This window comes from Peromyscus eremicus, chromosome 15 (genome assembly GCF_949786415.1).
Source record: "Peromyscus eremicus chromosome 15, PerEre_H2_v1, whole genome shotgun sequence".
NCBI lineage: Eukaryota > Metazoa > Chordata > Mammalia > Rodentia > Cricetidae > Peromyscus > Peromyscus eremicus.
Window position 1 is genome coordinate 9,272,344 of NC_081431.1, and position 15,585 is coordinate 9,287,928.

At 39.4% G+C, this 15,585-nt stretch overlaps 1 long non-coding RNA gene across 1 annotated transcript; it reads right to left on the minus strand.

The window, feature by feature from the left end:
* Positions 1-5,949: 5,949 nt before the first annotated feature.
* LOC131925508 (uncharacterized) lies at positions 5,950-12,232 on the minus strand. The gene is made up of 3 exons (XR_009383269.1): positions 12,036-12,232; positions 11,519-11,558; positions 5,950-6,142 (listed from the first exon to the last, which is right to left on the minus strand). It is a non-coding gene; the product is annotated as an uncharacterized LOC131925508 (long non-coding RNA).
* Between the last annotated feature and the right edge of the window lie 3,353 nt (positions 12,233-15,585).

Genomic DNA, 15,585 nt, shown 5'->3' on the forward strand with positions numbered 1-15,585 from the left:
TATGGTTCCATTTCACAAATGCTAGGTGATGGAAAGTTCATAGCTATAGTAGGTAGCTGACATAACTTACAAAGAGAAGTGTCAAGAGCTCTGGGTAGGTACACCAAGTTGATTTGCAATGCTATTGTCTTCATGTTGCCTTAGTTACTTGCATAGTTAGGAAAAGCTATCATGTCATTCTAAGATTGCAAAACTCATGTTGTGTACATAGGAAATAGGACATTCATCCTGTCATCAGAACCCCAAGGTTAGTGGGACTGATGTGGTTTATGTTACTATCTAACTTCATCCCTTTCTTCTTTTAGCTCATTGCAAAGCTTTGTCTAGATCAAATAGTGTTCATTGTCTTTCTCTCTCTCTCTTTATCAGTTGAGTGATCGAAGAACACCACTGCCAGCCTTTGAGCAAGCCAGCAATCATCCATGGAAGCCACAGTTCAAAAGCTTTGGCACATTGTCACGAAATTCCAGTTTTCTTCCCCTAATATAGTATAACATTTAAAATCCTTTCTCTCCACCCTTCTCGTGGTCATAAATAAAAGATTGTAATCAGATCAGAATAGTCAAGCATCTACTGGAGGGAATTTCTTGGCATTAGCCACAACCTGGTTCCTGTGAGACATGATGATTCAGCCCATAATCACTCTCTTCTTAGAGAAAGAAGGGTGGGTGGCAATGGCTACGGTGATATTCCTTGAAGACTGAAGGAAGAGCAAGATAGTGTTTGAAGGCAGCAAGCAAGAACCCTGGGGTTGTTGATTTCCACAGATGCTTATGTGCCATATAATTGGCTAGGGGTGGCAAAATAACAGACTATGTGTTAAGTGACCTAAGCAACAAGAATTCATTTTCTCATGTGCTTAGAGAATAAAGGTGTCAGATAGAAGAACTGGTAGGATTGACTCTTTATAAAGGTCTCTGTCCTTGGCTTATGAAGATCTTTAACAAACTGTGTCCAGATTAGCTCTTCAGCTAAGAGTATCAGCACTGCTGTACTGGGATATGTTCTTACGACTTCACTGTAACTTAATTCCTTCTTTTTAGACCCAGGGCTTAAACAAAGTTATATTTTGAGGCACTGGATGTTCAGACTTTAACCTATTCTAAGAGTGAGGCATTTTTCAGACCTATGTGGCTAATCCATGGTTTGAGTATGTTTTCAAAGACTAAACACCAGGCCAAGCATGTAGAGCTGATGGAATCTTTGAGAGATACAGCTTAGTGGAATATAACTGGACCCTTTGAGTACCTTTGAAAAGTATTAGTGAATTTCTTGTAGGACCCAACTGGTTCCTGTAGAAGCAAATGGTTGTAAAACTAATTAATTCATGCTAATGAATAACATCTTGTCACCAGAAGGATACGGCCCAGCCGAATCAACTCCATCCATAACAAATATACCCTGATTTGGTGCTGTTTCTCATCTTTTGTCTGAGAACATTCTAAACTCAAGCTTGCAAGTCTTCACCTTCCCTTCCTGTTTTTCTCTCCATTCTGACCTCATCTGACAGAACTTGTGCACCAGGAACCACCTCTCCTGTGGGAGACTGGCCACCATTCCAGATAGACCTCTGCCAGAAACATGGAGAAAATGGCTGTGAAGGGGGAGATAAAAGAGAAGTAAATTAAATGGGTGGGGGAAAAAGGAAGGGAAGGGAAGGAGGAAGCAAAGGAGTAATGTGAGGAGGAGTGGCAAAGGAAAACTGAACAGTGGGAAATATGGGGAGGGACTAGTTAAGCCATTTCACAGGGTGGGATTGTCACTCAGGGGAACTGTAATGTCGAATCTTCTTCTCACTCTATTTGGATTTTTCACTTAGATCTCATTTGCCATCAAAGCAGAAAACCCTCTTGCTTCAATGTTCCCAAAGCATGGCTTTGAGTTTGTGTTCCTCAGAGAATTTGCAAAACTTTTAACTCAAGTGAATTCGTCTAAAATTGTTCCACACAAGAATTACTATCACAATGCTCTTGGATGTGAAAATGGAAAAATTGAAAACAAAACTGGATTTAGTACAGAGGAGGATTGACTGGAAAAATACAACAAATAAACAAACAAACAACCCATAAAAATCACGCCCCTCCCAATACTCCGAACTAAGGGACATGCATATCATGATAATAAGACAGGCCATAGTTTCCATGGGATCAGGTGACCTGATTAACAAATAATTTAACAAATAAGGAGGTGCAGAGATGAGGAGGCTGTGTGTGTGTGTGTGTGTGTGTGTGTGTGTGTGTGTGTGTGTGTGAAAAATGGGGTATTTCAAGAACATTTTTAAAAACATTTAGCACCAGGTCATCATATTCAGTCATAAGATGAATCAAGTTCACAATTAAAATTTTTTTAAAATAAAATAAATGTAATAAAAAGTCAAACAAACATTGTATTCTGCTGCATTTGGCTAAGATTCTTCAGACCCTAGCAACGCTAAGTCAAGAGAGGAGGAGAGGGGCACAGCCCCCCCCCCACCTCTGAACTATTGGCTGTTGATAGACTCTGGAAGACTCTTTAGTTGTGTACCCGCTGCTGAGCCAACTAGACTCCAGCAGCTAGTGCCAAACCTCCAGTCGCACAGAGGGATAGCCCTGCTTGATCTGAGTGTGTCACCGAACAAAACGAATAGTCGATTAAAATGTTTTAATGGAAATCAAAACAAACTCTTCCCAGTGATCCATATGATAAGATTCTATCTCAATATCTCTCCCAATTAATAAAGTATTTTTGTCTTCACACGGCTGTGTTCAGTACAGTGTTCACAGAGCAAGGAAGGCAAGTTAAATTTAAAAGCTGTAAATGGTTCACACATGTACTCCAGCACTTAGGAAGGTCCTTTCACACACACACACACACACACACACACACACACACACACACACACACTACACATGCATGCATATATGCACATACCCACATATACGTATACACACAAACATCTATTCATGCATACTCATGCATATTGATATAAAGTCTTACTGTGAAGTCCAGGCTGGCCCTGAAGTCATGGCAATGCCCATGCCTCACATTCCCCTAGTGCAAAGATTGCAGATTTCACTACCCTACCTGGTTTCTCTTAAAATAAAACCTTATTATTTTTAAAGTGAGAAGAACAACATATTCTATGCCCATTTGTGGTGGTATTTTACTTGTACTGAAATGTGATTTTAATTGTATGTTAATAAATAAAGTTGCCTGGGGGTCAGAGTTATAGAGCCATAGCAAGTGCGTGGCGGTGGTGGCTCACGCCTTTAAGGACCTGGAGGGTGGTACATACAGGCAATGACAAGGCAGTCACGTGTTTAGTTTACAACCAATGAGAAGGCAGAACATCTAGAATATAAAAAGACGTACACACAGGAAGTAGGCCTCTTTTTCGGAGAGCTCTCTTGGCTGAAGCAGGATAGCTGAAGCAGGAAGGGTAAGGCTCTTAGTTCTGACCTCTTGGCTTTCTTCTCTGAATCGGCTCTGTGTTTCTTATTTAATAAGACGGTTGGTTACATCTACACCCATTCACAGCTTTCTTTTACTAAATGAATTACTAATCAAAACCTTTTATAAACTCCCCCCCCAAAAAGGGGATGAATGAACTTGTCAGGTAAGTAAATCTATGTAAGGCAGAGCCTCAGGGCTCTGAGCTCCAGTGGTAGGGACCGTCTCACAAAACTACCTTGAAAAACAGTCCAGACAACGGTACTTTATGGCTTGAGCCTGTGTTGGTTCATGTTTTGCATGCTCACCCTACAATTGCTGGCGGTGAGGTCAACCTGGTAGAAGTGAGGCAGGCAAGCATAGGAAGCAGCTCAGGAAGCTGGGACTCCACTGGGCTGGGGCTCTATACTCTCTTGCAACAATGCACCTAGCACCCTGTTGGCAGCCTGGCACCCCATTAGCAGCCTGGCACCCCATCCGCATCAAGCTGTAGAAACACCTCCTTTAAGCAATGAGAACTATTACGATCAATCCACGTGAGTCTATTAAATGGGTACCAGAATTTATTAAGATATAAATTGAGGAAATACACTCATGAACACAGAACAGAGTAGACAGCAGAAATCATGCTCTGATCTGACTGGGAGCAAATCCACCTCACAGGCAGGAACAGGTAGAAGGGGTCTGTGACCCTTCTCCAACTCCTTATAAAAGTTCATGTACAACAGCAAAAAGCACCACTTCCTTTGGGTCATATAGCCCAAGGTCATGGGTGGAGCAAATACCACTACAGAGAACAAGTCACCCCACTTACTACTTCTTGATAATGCCCTGGTTCTATTCAAACACACAACCCAGCATCTAGGGACAACAGCTGGACCTGACCAGAGTGGTTTAGGTGCATGTACAGTAAGGCAAACTGTTCAAAGTGAACTTACCATCTTATCTTGTGCATAATTGGACATGTGTATGATTAAAATCAGTTGCATTATGGGAAAAGGCACACATGGTGAACAACAGTTTCGTGTATCCATACTACCAGTACTCACTTGGAGAGAGGGGTGATGGTCATGGACCAAAACTGAACCATTAAGGAACCAAGCTGGAATAATAAACAAAATCAATTACTTTCCAGCATGTTGTCTGCAGTAAGCGAAGGGCAGGAGGTTAGTAAAACAAAGAGAAACCAGGGCCTGGGGGGATGGCTCAGTGGCTTAGCACACTTTCTGGGTTCAGTTCCCAGCACCTACATGGTGGACCAGAGCCATCTTCAACTCCAGTTCCCGAGATCTGACATCCTTTTCTGGTCTCTTCCAGTACTAAGCACACATGTGGTGCACAGATATACATTCAGGCAAACACTCATATGCGTAAAGTAAAGATAAATGCATCTTAAAAAAGTCAATAGCAACCAGATATGTACAACTTGCTAGTAAATATTAACAGTTCCCACCAGAATGAAAGCAGCATTGATGGTGAGCTCATCAGAGTAATACCAAGGCAGACTTAGCTTCATTTGCAATTGATGGATAGGTGTTGTGTGTGTGTCAGAAATCGTGGTGGTATAACTATCATCAAAAAAACCATTCAAAATCAAACACTTACTTATACAGGTTTTGCTTTTGAAGTGTATAGAATCCAGACTTAAATATTAAATATACTCACTGATTTTTTTGTTAAAACTTGAATTTTGAGAAAAATAAATATTAAATTATTACAAGGACAAGTTTGAAATGTCTAAGTAACTCTTCAGTGCAGAAATTACTCTCTTTCTACCCGCTGTGACTGATCTTAGCTTTTCTTGTAAACTATTTGAGTTACAAACTGTTCCTGAGCCAATATACTAGATTTTCAGAGAAGTCTTAGCTCCAGTTTATAAAGTGAGCACGTTAGTGAAATACTGTGTTTTTCTTTCTAATATATAGGATGTTGATATGAAGATATTGGGCACCATGTGCCACTATGTTGATAACAAAATTGGCAATGGTGATATTGAATTCATTCATACAATCTTTGCTAAAAGTAGATCTATTTTTCAGCAATAAGTTATAAGATATAAATTACAGTGCCACGTACAATGTGGCCCCTGTATTTATGTCACATTCATTCACTCAACAAACACAGATTGCTGCTCTAGAATAATTGTGCTAGGTGCTGAGGATACTAAGTAGGATAAGATGTAATACTGTCTCTCACTTGTGACCTTGTTATATTTGCAGAGAACAACTTGTGAAAAATATCTTTATTAGGAGATAAAGAATGTCATAAGAAGGGTGCATATCTTCAAAGTATGTTATACTACTCTAAGTTTGCTCCAGGAAGAGAGGAGCCACTGGAAATGTTAAAAGGAGAATCACATTACCATAGTTGTGGCTTTTAACTGGATCTTGCTAGATAGAATCCATACACAGAGTTGCTTGGAAACTCCAATTTTGAGCTCCCAGAACTGTATTCAATTGATCTATAGATTTATAGCATCCACTAAATTCTTTTAAACTTAACACTTGTGTGCTTATTTATTTTTCAGAGGGAACAAATAACATAACCTGAGCTTCTATCATTAGAAGGAAACAGTAAAACCTAGGAAGCCAGAAGCAGGGTGACCAATTCATCTCCCAGTTTGCCTGCCTTCTTTCTGGTTTTAGGACCCAAAGCCATACCTTCTGGAAAAATCCCCAGTCCAGTCGTAGTCTGGGCAGTGGTGTTGTTCTTCCTAGCAGGGGTCAGAAAACAGTGGAGATAGTCATTGTGGAAGGAAATAAGCAGCCAGCTGGAGAATAGGGATGGCCTTGAGAACTAGAGCCCACAGGACTGGGCAGCCAGTGAGTTTACAGTATGGCAGCGAGCATGACTCCAGACACCAACTCCATAGCAGCTCTTGTTGATGTATCTTTTCAGTTGCCGTAAAGCAGAGTTGGTATGTATGGTGGAGGCAGTGGTGATAATAAGAAACTCTGTTTTTCCACATGCTAATAAGTATTTCTGAGACATGATGGAAATACCCCATGGGAAGTGAAAATATAGTTTGGAGTTATAAGAATACATCTAGGATAAACCTGTAAATTTATAAGTCATTGAATTGTGGGTATTCATTGAATAATTTGCATGAGATTATTCTGAAATAAAATGTACAGTGAGTAGTGAATGAATATAATATAGCTGAGAAGTTACTGAGGTGAGGTTAGCTGTGGCTTGTTCTATTTTTCTGATCTTTCAGTGTTCACCCCAATACCTGGCTCCAGTTTTGCTTTTATTAATAAGACCTTTTAAGATTCGTGTTACATCTAGCACCCAACTTGTTGGGTAAGAATACTCGAAAAAGCTACTTGCCTGTGGCCTTGGGGGCCCCAGCTCAGATCCAAACTATACATTGCTGGTTGTGGTGGTGCACACTAGTAAGATCTGCTGAAGGAGGCAGAGGCAGGAGGATCCTAAGTTTGAGGCCAGCCTAGGAGGCTTGCTGAGGAGAAGATACGGCCAGGGCCAGATCTGGCCACAAACGGTGACGGCGAGACCAAGGCAGCAGCTGCTGCTCTGAGTTGCTGACTGCTTCTCATAGTGTTGGTGACTGCGGTGATGCTGCTACCTGGAATGAAGGGTTTACTGCTGCTTGTTCAGAGAAGAATTGCCAGGACCATCATGTTACAAGACAGCATCGGCAAAGGTCAGTTTGGAGAAGTTTGGGAAGGCAAATGGTGGGGGGAAAAAGTTGCTGTGAAGATTTTCTCTTCTAGGGAAGAATGTTTGTGGTTCTGAGAGGCAGACATTTATCAGACTATGATTGCTCCAAACCACAGAGGAGGCAAAAAAAAAAAAAAAAAAAAAAAGGCAGAGAACCATGACCACGCCTAACAGCAACCTTTGAAGTCTTCAAACAGATGACAGGATCCCACAACAATGATTTCACAGGAACTATGATAAAGCTATTAAGCTGATTAACACCACCCAAAGCTCAGCTTTGGACTATAAACTACTCAGGACAATTTTGAGCTGGCTGGCTAAGATGATCCAGATTTACAGACTACTCGAGCAAGGACTTGAGACAAATGCCTTACATTTTCCCATTATGCTGAGATTGGACAACACATGATATTGCTACCTCTCACAGGACTTGACAATTAACCCAAAAATTTTCTTTTCAGGATCCCCTAAACATGTCTTCGCCCCCCAGAAAGCAGGAAGTAATTTTAAGAAAATGACACCCAAATTCCCAAAAGGTAGGGTGGGTGGTTTTGGTCATTTAATGAGTTATGGATATTGTCATTGTTTATGATGGTTGGTTACAAGTTGTTAATTGATGGTGGTCAGGAAAAAAACTAAACAAGGAGATTAGATTCAGGGTTTTTGTTTTAAAAAAAGAAAAAGAAAAAAGAGGATATAGATATGAGGTAGATTATTGAACCTACTTTGAAAAAAAGATAGAAAATAATAATAGAATAAAAGGGTAGATTATTGAATCTAAAAAGAAAAAAGAGAAGATATGGAAATGATAACATAAAAGGTAGATTTTTGAATCTACTCAGAAAAGAATTAAGAGAGAATATGGATATGACAAAAAGGTAAATTATTCAATCTACTTTTTAAAAGGAACTACTTGTTTTAAATATTTTACATCAGATTGGATTTTTTTTATTATTTTCAAATTTTGTATTGGACTCACCAAAATAGGATAAATAATGAAATTTTTTGTCTGAATTTGTCAAATGTTAATAGACTGGACATTGTTAATATATATAATGGAGTTTTTTGTCTGAATCTGTCAAATGTTAATGGACTAGACATTGTTAATGTAATTCTTGACTATATATATTGTATATACTTATTGTATATACTTTTTCTTATATTAATTATAACTTTTTTATTTTAAACAAAAAAGGAGAAATGTGGTTGGTGTATTGGGCACCGCAATAAACTTATTTGGGGGTCTGAGAACAGAATAGCCACAATATTAAACATAGAGTTTAGGCAGTGGTAGTAGCATATGCCTTTAATCCTAGCATTCTGGAGGCAGAGATCCATCCAGATCTCTGTGATTTCAAAGCCACACTGGAAACTACCAGGCATGGTAACACACACCTTTAATCCCAGGAAGTGATGGCAGGAAGCAGAATGGTATATAAAGCGTGAAAACCAGGAACTAGGATTTTAAACTTTTAGGCTTTCAGCAGCAGTTCAGCTGAGATCCATTTGGATGAGGACACAGAGGCTTCCAGTTTGAGGAAACAGGATCAGCTGAGAAGTTATCAAGGTGAGGTTACCTGTGGTTTGTTCTGTTTCTCTGATCTTTCAGTGTTCAACCCAATACCTGGCTCTGGGTTTGCTTTTATTAAAAAGACCTTTTAAGATTCATGTTACATAATATTGTAGGAAGTTGCCAGGTTTAAGGACATCCATAAATAAAAGATCTTACCAAGGATATGAAAAAATTCTGTTCAAAATGCCAAGGAGATTACAAAGAGAAATTGTAGATTTGAAATCCTCTATGATTATTATCTGTGTCTTTTAAAGTTTTAGTTGCTTTCTAATACTGAATAATGCAAAACAAAAAAGACAAAAACAGAAAGTAGGGAAGATGGGGGGCAGAAACATAACTTGGTTGGTAGAGTGCTTGGCAAGCATTCATGAAGCTCTGAGCTTCAACCCAGAACACATTCACCAAACGCAGTGGTAGATGCCTGTAATCCCAGCCCCAGAAGGTAGAGGCAGGAGGATCAGAAAGTTGTAAAGTTTATAAAAGCACATTCAATCCACACTGGGCTACATGAGACTCTGTTGCAAATAAAGAAACAAAAGAGCTGGGGATACAACTCGGTGGGACAGCAGTAAAGCAGAGCATAGTAAGTTCCCAAGTGTAACCATGAGGAGACAGGAGGCAGAGTCCCGGATCCCTTAAAGCTCAACTGCCAGTGAGTCTTGTCGATACAAGAGTACAAAAAGAAACTCGTTTTAAACAAGGTGAAAGGCAAAGATCAACACTTAAGACTCTTTTCTGGACCCCCAAAGCATGCCATGCTCATGTGTCATCTGTACTCACACATGAACAAACACATACACATACACATACACACACACACACACACACACACACACACACACACACACAGGAGAAATGCATAAATAAATGGGTAGGTAAAGTGGGAAAGGGAAGGATGAAATAGCGTTATTCCAAGCCGGTGATCATGTACTGAGAAGGTCATTTGAAAAAATATGTTCTTATTAAGCACTGAGAAGTTAATAAACTGGCTGAATGCAGAATTAATTGAGAAGTCAATAAGATAAAGTTACACAAACAACAAGGTCTGGGAATATTTATGTGGAAAATAATCCACTGTTGGGGGGATATTATTTTAAGGTGTGTTACTTTTGTTTATGTTGTATTTGTTTAACTCTGAGAAGTTGTGTTACTGTGTCTGTCTAAAACACCTTATGATCTAGTAAAGAACTGAACAGCCAATAGCAAGGCAGGAGAAAGGATAGGTGGGGCTGGCAGACAGAAGGAATTAATAGAAGGAGAGATCTAGGAGTGAGAGATAGGAAAGGACATCAGGGGCCAGCCACCCAGCTACACAACCAGCAATGGAGTAAGAAAAAAAGGTATACAAAAAGAGAGAAAGCTAAAAGCCCAGAGGCAAAAGACAGATGGGTTAATTTAAAGTTAAGAAGTAGGCAAGAAACAAGCCAAGATAAGGCCAAGCATTCGTAATTAAGAATAAGCCTCCATGTGTGATTTATTTGGGAGCTGGGTGATGGGCCCACCAAAAGAGAAAAAAGAGTAAAAAAGCAAACAACAACAAATCCATAATAGCAACAGTGAATTAAGAATGAGTGCTCATGTGTTGGCCCCTCCTTTAAGAGCCTTCCAGAGCTGATCCACCATATTCCCACAGCAAGCCCATAGACATCCACCTGAACACATGGAGGCAATGAGTTTAAATTCATTTATGTTTTTCCCAGTTAGTGAGGTACAGGCTGCAACTCATACCTAGGGAAACCTCATTCATGGGCTGTGGCCTTTGTTCCCATGATATGTAGTCTCTTTAAGAAACAAAGTTTGTAAGGAATGACACAGGAATATACTTAATAAAGAAACATTCAAAATCTGTTAAGGAAGACGTGTGAGAGTGCTAGCAGTGGGGGAGGAAGCTGTATAAAAATAGAAAAGCAGATCATGTTCTTAGACAGGAAAAGTTGACATCATAAAAGATAAATTCCCTCCGAATTCATCTATATGTAAAACTTGATTCCAAAAACAACAAGAAATGGGTGTTTCCACAAAACTGGTTTCCAACTTCATATGGAAAATTTAAAGAGGAACACAGAGAAGAGTCTGGAGGGCTAGCCGTTCAAATGTTTAAAATGCTCAACAAGCAAAATGAAATAGAGTCAGGGCAAGAGCAGATGGACAAATAAATGGAACAGAATGCAAAGTCTAGACAGAGATTGAAGTTCTTGGGGATTACCATGTAATATGTGTGGCGTTATATCATATATCATGTATCTGTGGAGAAATAGATGATTCAACATGTGATAGAGAGAGGGGAAGCCATCTGGATAAATAGATTCATGCCACATCATTCAGGCATAATATGAGAAAGTTGATGAGTTCACTGCAGGAAAATAATATTAAGGAGAAAGGAAAAATAATCGTGTAATCTCAACATATGAAAGCCCTTTATCTGTATGACATAAATATAACAGCCATGGAAATTGTATCAATAAATCCAACTTCAAAATAATTAAGATGTATTATTCCTGGGAAGCTACCATAAAGAAAATCAGAAGATAAACCAAAAAAATGGAAAACAAAATACACATAAATGTGCTACTTTATTTTTAAATAACTTAAAAATTAAAAAAGAAAAAAAAGAATACATAAATGACACAAACTGAGAGAATACAGAACAAGAAACATAGATCATTTAAAGTAGATGACATGACAGCTCTCACTTTCAACCATAATACAAGAAGTGAAGATTAAATGACACCAAGTTCTCAGTCACCAAAGAGCTAGGACAAGGAAAAGGTAAGAAAGAACCCTCATACATTGTTGAGTACATGCCAATTTAGACTCTAAAAATTATTAACTTACCTGTCTTGAAAAAGGAATGGAGGCCATTGATTCATTCTTTCTGCCAAGAAAAAGAAATATTCAAAATATGAGTTGAAATCATCATAAAATAGTTCAAGAGGCCAAATAAAGAAACATTAACCTGAAGATAAGAAAACCAAATGAATATTAAGCTGCCTCTTACAGAGAACATTTAAGGAACCAGATCAATTAATTTTAATTTTGATAATCTTCTCAGATGAAGACAGAAATAAAATCAAAAGATAGCCCCCCGTAATACACAAAAGACTCAGAGTCTATAACTTTAAAGAGATGGCTAATTAAACGCTCCCACAGGGGACCATTTGGGCATTTTGAATACATTCAGCCTTGGTTTTAGATGACTGCAAACTGTAAGAGAAACAGGACGCTGGTGCGTGCCACTGCAATAATCTTTGTTTCCCATAGATCTAAATAATCATTTTGATAAGTTATTATCACATACAAAACATTAAGCACACAGTGAAGATAACCAGACATGGAGAGGAATTATACTCACCAAGTGGGAACTATTCTCTAAATACTTATAAAAGCAGACTCTAAAGACTCAACTATTAAAATTCCCAGATGTACATGGATGTTTTTAAAGAATCGAATATATCTGTAGGGAGCTGGGACTATAAAAATGAGAAAACAGACCTGAAGAAACAATAGAATTTCCAGAAATTAAACCATTATGCAGCTCAAACTTAAAACCAAATAGACAGGGTTAACAGAAGAGTAAACAGCAAAAGAGAGAATTAGGAAACTGGAAAAAAAAAATATATATATGACATGTAAGTATATAGGTACTGATAGATGGCAGACAGACAGACAAGACAGACAGACAATAATTAACATGAAGTTTACAAATGTACATGGGATGCTAGCTGATAGATAGGTAATGTCAGATGGTTAAATATACATATAAACACATCCATATGAGAGGACTTCTACCAGAAGAATTAGATCACTCTCTTTTGGAGACTGTGAAGTAACAAGCTGCTTATAAATCAGAAACAATGGAACACCAATAGTATAACAGTTCTAGTTCAAAGCTCCAGAACTATAGAAACCAAGGACACAACTCTTAGTCTGAGGCCAAGGCCTGAGAGCTACAGGTGCTGCTGGGTAATTCCTGGAGTCCAAAAGCTGAAAGTCTTGGTTTTCAGTAACCAAGAGCAAGAGAAGAGTGTGTTCAAGTTTCAAGACACAGAAATGAAATCTTTTCTTTGCCTTTGGTCTACCAAGATCCCAAACTGATTAGATGGTGACTGCCCACCTTGAGGGTGGATCTCTCCCACTAAGGTCCCGTATCTTCTGGAAAACACAAATACACCCAGAAAATGCACTTTACAAGTTATTCAGCTATCCATTAATCCAGCCAACCTGACCATCAACATGATGAGTTAATATACATTGCTGATGTTTGGAAAAATGTCCCTACATGATTTAATATGTTAATGACATGCTCACGAGCCTACAGTGCTATTGGAAAGCTCTGGAATCTTTGAGATAGTTCCTATTCTGAGAAAGTTAAGTCACTGTAGCTATCCTTGAAAGAGGTATTGGGACCCTAGCTACTTTCTTTATAGGAATTTCAAATAATCATATCACATGCACAGTCAAGAGCAAAGGGAAGTGAATGTTTGTGTATGCTCAGCTCTACTTTGGTCTTACACAGTTCAGGACCTCCTACCTAGGGAACGGTCCTGCCACCACTGAGCTGAGTCTTCCCATATCTTATTAAGACACCCCTCCCCACAGATAGAAGCACAGGCCAACTTGGTGCAGTGCAGACAATCCCTCATTGAAACTCTCTTCCCAGGTGATTGATTCTCTATGTGTCTAGGTCAGGTTGATCATGACACGGACCTAAGGTATTTCAACTTCATGATGTCCTGAAAGGAAATAATTCAACATAAACTCTAGCATTTTAAATTTTGATTTTTGCTCAGGTTAGTGATGTGAACACTGAACACAGGCACTGACCCATGATGCTAGGCAGCAGTCACTTTGTCACAAAAGTAAACAATCAGTACAGTAAGATGAGTCACCTGCAGCTTAAGGGTTCTGAATTATCACACCCTATTCCATGTACAAAATGCAACAGTTCCTGTGATGAAATAAGATTATTGTTCAGCTTGAAGAATGCAAGTCAGTAGTAGCCTAGAGTTAGAAACACTACAATCAATGATCCCAACTATCTTGAAGGATAAAAAATGGATCAGGGATGCAGAGATAATGTAAGCATGGGTTAGATCCAATCTTATCAGAAAGAAAAGAGCAGTCCATGTCATGACATGAAAAAAATGTTGTGTGGTTAGATATAAGCTAACTAATGATCAAGAAAGGAGTAACACACACACACACACACACACACACACACACACACACACACACACACGGACGCCACATATTCAGAGGTCTATAATAAGTCATAGTCAGTTTTTGTATTTCAAAAGATACCACTTTGAGATTGTCAGTATCAGCAACAAAGCAGCAGATGATGGAGTTTGGAAAGAGCTGCCTTAGATAATTGCAGATGAATAATGTACATCAGAATGAGCATTTAGTATTGAAGAGGCAAGCTTGTTCAGAAGCAGTTTGCTGGAGCTGATAGCCAGTCATCAGAAGTCTAAACAGAGCAGGATTCAAGGCACTACACAGCATGCAGTGCTGCTTTGGGATGGAAATGTTACCAAGCCCAGATGAAAACCTTTCCTAATCCACCACTCTAAGGACCCTGAGCATTCAGGAATGTGAGCAGGCAAACATTTTCCTGTTTACTGTCACCAAGGGAAGGATGCCTGGATAGCATCAGAATGTTTGCAGGCTGGCCTTTGAATTGTTTTTATTCTGAAGGAAAGACAATGCTGTAGACAAAACAGTGACCCATTTAGTAATGTTTCAATCTAAATAATGCCCCAAGGTATCCCCAACAAATGGCACCATGCATCCTGATAAAAAGATGTGTATTTGCCCTGAATAAAATTGCAGGTGGTCAACCAAAGGACCACAGCACAATGGTTGTGTTCAAATAGGATTATTTAGCCATGTACCATGGCACCTGCCTCTGACCCCAGTATTTGGGAGGTTGAGAACCTCAAGGGGGAGATTTAGGAGCTTGAGGCTAGTCTGGGCTGTATAGTAAGACCCTGTCTCAAAAACAAAGAAATGAACAAACCCAAACCCTTCCAACCATGCCTTTTTATACCAAGTGTTTATATAAGTCAATGACGCTGCCAACCCTAGCCCGGTGCTTGGAAGTTTCTGGGATGATTTTAACATTCTCCCCACCATGGGAAGGGGGCCACACAACAATGAATAAATGGCGTTCGAAGGCTCTCACTAGATCTTTATGCAGATAAAACAGTAAATCACAAGATCTCTGTAGCTAGAGTTTTCCTGCCTGGCCCACAGTCAGGACAAATCTCTCTCACCCGCCAGTCCCACAGCCGCTCAGACCCAACCAAGTAAACACAGAGACTTATATTGCTTACAAACTGTATGGCCATGGCAGGCTTCTTGCTAACTGTTCTTATATCTTAAATTAACCCACTTTTATAAATCTATACCTTGTCACATGGCTCGTGGCTTACCAGCATCTTCACATGCTGCTTGTCATGGTGGTGGCTGGCAGTGGCTCCCTGATTCAGCCTTCTACTTCCCAGAATTCTCTTCTCTGCTTGTCCTGCCTATCCTTCCTGCCTGGCTACTGGCCAATCAGTGTTTTATTTACTAACCAATCAGAGCAACATATTTGACACACAGAACATCCCACAGCACTTCCCCTTTTCTTTTTTTTTCCAAAAGGATGGTTTTAACCTTAACATAGTAAAATTACATATAATTTGGGAATTTGGGCATAGCTTCTCTTACTACTTCCTGCTGGAGGGGGGCACTGTATCTTATGGGGACACAAAGAAAATTTTAGGATTATGGAGTAGTCCATGAGGCTGTATTGTCTGAGCCAGTTGCCTTGAAACCATTCTGGATGTTGGATCATCTGGGCCATGGTGTCATCGGAGACCTTTCAGGGGGTCTTGGTTGGTCAACCCTGATGTATC